General features: G+C 38.2%; 1 pseudogene; it reads right to left on the reverse strand.

Moving 5' to 3' along the window:
* Positions 1-3,514: 3,514 nt before the first annotated feature.
* On the reverse strand, positions 3,515-3,628 carry LOC111825533 (annotated as a pseudogene).
* Positions 3,629-7,558: the final 3,930 nt, after the last annotated feature.

A 7,558-nucleotide genomic window follows, 5' to 3' on the forward strand; every position in this document is an offset into this window, starting at 1 on the left:
TTAAGTGACCAGTATGTCTACCTATAACTTACCTATTTCAGATACCATTCTTCTTAGGTACTCATATTTTCAAATGGATTTACCCCAACAATAATCTGCGATGCTTCCAGATCTCACCTCAGTATGCCAGTGATCTATATAATAAAAGCCTAAGTGACTGTTAGGGCAGAATGACCAGAAAAACTGGTCACTATGATGCAATGCTCAGCCAGAAGCCGGGCTCATGGCTGGGGAGCGCAGCGATGGTGGCAGGAGCCTCTCCCGCCTCCACAGCAGCACTAAGGAGCAGCAAGCCAAGTGGTAAGGAGCTAACAGGTGGGTGGTAAGGACTGTAAGAGGTATGTCTGACTGCCAGCTTAGGCCTGATCCCCGGGGGCATCGGGCCTAAGCCGGCAGGTGGACATCCCCCGAGGGGGCCCAGATTGCGAGAGGGCACAAGCTGGCTGAGGGACACCCCCCCCATGAATTTCGTGCATCGGGCCTCTAGCAGAGAAATAAAGAATTTAAAGGAATAGCTTCCAAGGGGTGCAAGACAGCGTTTTACACCAATGTCTCTTCTCCTGTTCCAGGACTTCCTTTTCTTCTTTGTAACTTTGGGTGTGTGTAACTGAATGCTCCTGCTAAGTATATTCAATTCAACTTACTCTCTCCTTCATTGGGGACTTCACAAACTTTTTCATGTGTAAAATTAATGCAGAGTTAAACTCTTCCTGTAGTTTATTTTATCATTTTCTTCTGTTTGTTATAAAGATTAGCCTCTTATGTATATATGTATGTATGTATGTATTTTATAAAATATATTTTCATTGATTTCAGAGAGGAAGGGAGAGGGAGAGATAGAAACATCAATGATGAGAGAGAATCATTGATCAGCCGCCTCCTGCACCCTCCCCCCCTTACTGGGAATCGAGCCACAACCAGACATCTGCCCTTGACTGGAATCAAACCCAGGACCCTTCAGTCTGCAGGCCAACACTCTATCCACTAAGCTAAATCAGCTTGGGCTTATTCAATGGAGAATATGACCCCCCCCCAAAAGTTCTGAGAATTATATGAGGATCCCATCATCACTATTATTATCGTTAGTCCCACTGTGTATAGAATTTCTAAGTAGTATTTCCAAATGCTTAACTCTAGACATATCTTTCCTTGAAAAATTCTCTTAAGTCCCTTAGCAATTTAATACCGTCTGTTCTTTTTTCAAAATCTGAGGAAGAAACTGCAAGTTGGAATTGAACCAACAATATGTGTTCCTCTCAGTAGATAAGCAAAATTTCCTAAGAACTAAAATGATTCCAACAGATGTTTATCATGTAACTGCCAGAAAAGGCACTGGGAATCACAAAGGTAAGTTCAAATCTACTGCTTGGAAACTTCACCACAGCCAAGCATCTTTTTACGTAGGTATTCAATTGTTTTGAAGTACTTTTTAAACCTTCCTAAATTTTATCTAAAAAAACAATTTTGAAATCTGTAGAATAATTCATGGATCTGTGTCTTAGATGGATTTGGACGGGTCTGAGGGAGTAGATATGGATCTTTATTTTGTCTTTTAGTGGCTCCCTTATGTGTAAACATACAAGGCTCTCCATGACCTGGCCATGGCTGATTTCTTGCTGCTTCCTATTCTACAAATCTCTTGCAACCATACCGAACTTATAGCATCTCCCAAAGCATGGCATGATATTTCACATCTTTGTGACTTTGCTCTTTCCCTAGAATGCTGCCATTACCCACCAGGCAAATACATACTGTGTTTTCAGAGCTATCCCAGCATCACCTGTTCTAGGAAACCTCTTCTGCCTGCCATTCATCTCCCATAGGCATCTTTGGTACTCTCTCTCTCCACTCCAGATCTTTCTGTGGTATCTATAACACTGTAGTGGCTTACCAGGTATTTGCATTTGTGGTTCTCACTGAGAAATTATAAATTATTTGTAGGGTAAAATTGTATTGCCCATTTTTGGATTAGTAGCACTTAGCGGTGTCTGACTTAGGGTATGGACTCATTGAATTCATCTTGAAGAAAATGGATGGATGGATGGATTGGATGGATGGATAGATAGATGGATGAATGAACAAATGAATACCTACATCTCTATCAACAATTTAATACTTACTTGTAAATTTTTAAATTTTTCTCTCCCATATTTTGAGATTTAGACGTGTGTTAAAAGAAATCAGTTATACACATTAGACATTACTTTGCCTTTTCCTTTATTCCCCAGCTCATACAGAATGAATAATCCTACAAAGGTTAAGTAAACATACTGTAATATTTCACAACATATAAAAGACATTTCTAAAACATCACAGTGCAGACACTTTGTTTCCCATGTTTGACATACTCGTGGTGTAAAACTAAAAATATGGAAAAGAAAGAATATTTAAAAATGACACCATTGCAATATGCCATTTATATGCCTTAAATTATAGTGTTCTTTAAATGTTACCTCTTTAATTTAATATGCACAATCATCCTATAATACTTGTTGGTATTTTCCTCGTGTGCAGGTAAGGAAACAGAGTCTCAGAAACATTTAATATATTTCCCCAAGTCACACAAAGTAATGTCGACTCTGGTCTTTCGAACATGAAAGCCCATGGTTTTTGTTTTGTTTTCTTTTTTATTTCTCTTCTTTTTCTTTTTTCGGTTGTGCAAAGAAACTTAACATGATGTCTACCCTCTTAAAAGTGTTTAAGCCTGGCTGGTGTGGCTCAGTGGTTGAGCATTGACCTGTGAACCAGGAGGTCAAGGTTCAATTCCTGATCTGGCACATGCCCAGGTTGTGGGCTCAATCTTCAGTGTGGAGTGTGCAGAAGGCAGTCAATCAATGATTATCTCTCATCATTGATGTTTCTCTCTCTTCTTCCCTTTCTCTTCCTCTTTAAAATGTTTAAGTGTACAATACAGTATCATTAACTATAGGCACAATGTTGTGCAGCAAATCTCTAGAGCTTAATGATCTCATATAAGTGAAACTTTGTACCAGTTGAATTGCAACTCCCCATTTCCCCCTCCTCCCAGCCTGGCAGAACCATTTTACCTACTATTTCCACGTTTTGACAATTTTAGATACCTTGTATAAGTGGAATCATACAGTATTTATCCTTCTGAAAGTCTGTGTTTTAATTTATTAACTCTTTGAAAAGTAACACTAATAAACCATAGCATGTTAACATAACATATTTATGAACAATAACTATTTAAAAAAACAGTTAAAAGAGTGACATCGTTTTACATATCACTACCAATTTCATTAAAATGTTTGAACTTTTGGGAAGCATCAAGTTTGTGCTGGCCAACACACTTTTTTCTAAAATGTAACTCTTCTGTCAAAACTCACTGACAACAAATACTGTCAGCTGTTTTCCTTCAAGTAGCAAACTCACTTTATTCATTTTTGAGAAAAATTTTTCCCAATAATCAAGTCTGAATAGGTAATTTGTCAGTGTTTTTCCTTTTCTCTCTCTCTCTCTCTCTCTCTCTCTCTCTCTCTCTCTCTCTCTCTCTCGGTGTCTGTAACCAAGTGTATCCCTAAGGCCCATGAGTCACGGTGTTTCGATGGCAGCCTTCTGGCCAGAGCCGACCATGGGTGCGGCAGGCACCGAATTTGACACGGCTGCAGGCAGTGCTATTTTAAATATGCTGTTTAGTGAAAAGAAGAGGACTCTTCAACTTGCACTCACTTGCATAAAAGCCTTCTTTTTCAAGGCCACCAATGATAATTTTGTAAAATAGCAGGAAGAGTTCCTAGGTGTTTTTTTATTTTCCCTTTCATCACAAGACATGTTCTTAAGGGTTGAGAGTTAATAACATTCCTAATTGCTACTACTTCATCAAGGATATACGTAAAGTGAAGCAGGGCTGTTGGCAAATACAATGATTATTTGTATAATTTTGGTTGCACTCCGTGGATTCGTGCTAACATGCCAGCAGTGGTGTTCATTATTGCTTTAGCACCATCAGTGCATATGTCAGTACAGTGAGAAGGAAAATAACCTCTTTCTTACTTATTGTTAAAATAGTTTTGACTTCATGGAGCCCTGAAAGGTCATTGGGGTCTCCTGGGGTTCCTTAGACTACACATTGAGAACTATACAAAGCTATTGCCACAGCCTCTCCCTGCTCTTCTCCCATCTGAGCTCCCTGTAACACTCTAAATCAGATGACGTTACCCTCTGCACCAAACTGCCTGGACTTCTCATCGCATGCGGAGCAATGTGGGATGCCCTGATCCTTCTGATCTCAACTCCTGCCACTTTCTCAACTGCCCATCTTCCTCAAATCCGATGCCGCCTCATGGTTCTGGAACACTTTGAGCAAGCTTCTCTCTATTCTTTCTGCACAGGGCATTTTTTTCCCCTCACAGATTTTTCATGGCTCATTTCTCTCTCCTTTTAGATTTCTGTCTAAATATCACCTCATGGAAAGTCCTCCCCTGACCACAAGCTACAGCTGCATCTCCATCATCCTGTAAACCCTTACACTGGTCCTTTCCTTTTTGCCTCTTGTTTGTTGTCTGAGTCCCCACACTAAACCTCAGCTCCATGATTGGGAAGCCCTGTCCCAAATCAACAGGCTACTTTCCAGTGTAAGGCGTTATTAGGTGCAGGATTTGTATGAAAGGCAGGTAGGCAGTCTGCTAAGTCATTATGCAGACCACACAAATGTCTAATGATCACGATTATGAGGATGGCCATAAAAACATGTAACTTTATGAAAATCCACATAAAATGGAATCAACTAATGTTTATAGTTACTTAACTACAAAGTCAATACACAAAAGTCAATTAACTTTTATACACTAGCGATGATCAATCTGAACATCAAATTAAAGCAATTCCATTTATAATAGCATCAAACATAATAAAATGCTTAGGAATAAATTTACTTTTAAAAATGAGACTTGTGTGTAATGAAAACTACAAAGCATAAGCAAGTGGAAGGACATCCCATATTCATAGTTAAGAATATTTAATATTGTTAAGACAGCGGTACTAATTCTCAAACTGATCTACAGGTTTAATCCAATTCCTCTCAAAACCCCATCTGGCTTTATTTGCAGAAATTGGCTACATGACCCTAAAATTCATATAAAAATTTAAGGGATTCAGAAGAGCCAAAATAATCTTGAAAAAGAAGATCTATGTTTAAGAGAATAGTCCTTTCAACAAAGTATACCAGGACAGCTGTATATCCACATGCAAAAGAATGAAATCAGATGCCCTCCTCACAACACACACAAAAAATAATACAAAGTGGACCATAAGCTTACATTTATGAGCTAACACTATAAAGGTCTTAGAAGGAAAAATCAGGGTAGATCTTTACAACATTGGGTTGGGCAAATTCTCCTGAGATTTGACACCACAAGCACAAGTGACTAAAGGAAAAATTGACAAATTGGACTTTATTAAATTAAATGTTTTGTGCTTCTCAGGATACCATCAAGAAAGTGAAAAATCAAGCCACAGATCGGGGAAATATTTACAAATCATATATCTGATAAGGAACTTGTATCTATATATAAACAAGTATTACAATTCAATATAAGATAAATAACAAAATTAAAAATTAACAAAGGATATAAAAACATTTCTCTAAGGGAAATAGGCAAATTTGCAGTGAACACATTGGCAAATACAATGATTATTTGTATTAAAAGATGTTCAAAATCATTAGCCATCAATGAGAAATAAATCAAAATCATAACGAGATACTACCTCCAACAAACTCAAATGGCTACAATAAGATAATCTAACAAACTAGAGGCCCAGTGCATGAAATTTGCGCACTGGTAGGGTCCCTAGCAGTTGGCGGCAGCTGACTGGGTACTCCTTCCCTTCCCCTGGCCACCTGCTGCCAGCCAGGGCCTCTCTCCCTTCCCCCAGCTGGTCCTGCTCCCTGGTCAAACTCCCAGAAGAACTCCCGGTCGAGGGGACAATTTGCATACTACTTTTATTATATAGGATGTCAGCAAGAATGTAGAGAACTGGAATCCTCACACATTGCTAATGTAAAGTGGTACAGTTACTTTGGAAAGCACTCTGACAATTCCTCAGACAGTTAAACATAGTTACCAGCAATTTCACTCCTAAAATGAAAACCCCCAAAATGAAAATATATATCCATGCAAAACCTTATTAGTATTCACAGCAACATTGTTCATAATAACCAGAGTAGAAACAACCCAAATGTCCATAACAAATTAATGGATAAATGAAATGTGGCACATCCATAAATGGAATATATTTGGCAATAAAAAGGAATGAAGTACTAATACATACTACAACACAGATGAACTTAAAAGTATTTGCTAAAGGAAATAAGCCAGTCTGACCACATATTATATGATCCCATTTGTGTGAAATCTTCAGAATCCATATATATGAAAACCCAGCAACCGAATGGCGGAATGACCAGAATGACCAGTCGACCAGTCACTATGATATGCACTGACCACCAGGGGGCAGATGCTCAACGCAGGAGCTGCCCCCTGGTGGTCAGTGCACTCCCACAGTGGGAGCACCACTCAGCTCACCAGGATGAGTGGCGCTCCCACAGTGGGCTGATCCCCACAGGCCACGCCTCCAACAGTGCACAAATCCGTGCACTGGGCCTCTTATAGGTCTATAAAGACTACAGGTCTGTAGTCTTTATGGCATAGCAGTGGTTACCTATAGCAAGAGGTGTGAGCTTGGGAGAAATGGAAAGTGACAGCTAATGGGTCTGCAGTTAACGTAGTTTCTTTTGTGGTTGTTACAGATGCCCATATGGACTGACAATTCTGTATCTCAAATATCTGGTTGTCAAACCCTGAGTGTGTCCAATGTGTATTCTTACCAACCATGTTACTTTCCAAGATAACAAGGAGAGAAATTTTTCAAGGAGAGTAATCAAGGAAGCCCCTTGGTAAACTCCTGAGCTTCCTATCATATCCTCCCTGATTGACTTATGAAAAAATTGCATTGTGTTAAAGTTGTATTTTTCATTATCTACAAGGCTTTCTTGGCATAATTTTTAAAAGTATGTTCTCTTAAAGTCCACCAACAGAAGCTAATAGAGATGTAATAAATGGGTAGGAACATGTAGTCTTTTCTGACCTTTCTCTAAATACTATTTAACATTCAAATACCCTTTTATTGAAACATCAAAGTATTTAATTCACTATATTTTATTTTCACAATAAAGAAATTATTCAGCCAAAAGAGTATTGAATTGTATAGCAAGTAATATTTTTTATTGTAGTAAAATATGCATAACATAAAGTTACCATTTTAACCATTTTTAAGTGTACAATTCAGTGGCATTAAGTATGCTCACATCATTGTGCAACCATCTCAACAAATGTCTTTTATATAAATAATTTAATGGAAAATTCAAGCATATAATTAAATCTACAATGTACTCTCAATTATCAGACTAAAACCATAGTTCTAATACAGAACACTCTCACAAGACTTCAGATAAACTAGTTATCCTATTGATAAATTCATGTTTCATGGAACTGTATTTAAAATTTATTTACACTTGTCATTTTCTTTAACAACCCAA

Source organism: Myotis lucifugus, unplaced genomic scaffold, assembly GCF_000147115.1.
Source record: "Myotis lucifugus unplaced genomic scaffold, Myoluc2.0 scaffold_30, whole genome shotgun sequence".
Lineage (NCBI taxonomy): Eukaryota > Metazoa > Chordata > Mammalia > Chiroptera > Vespertilionidae > Myotis > Myotis lucifugus.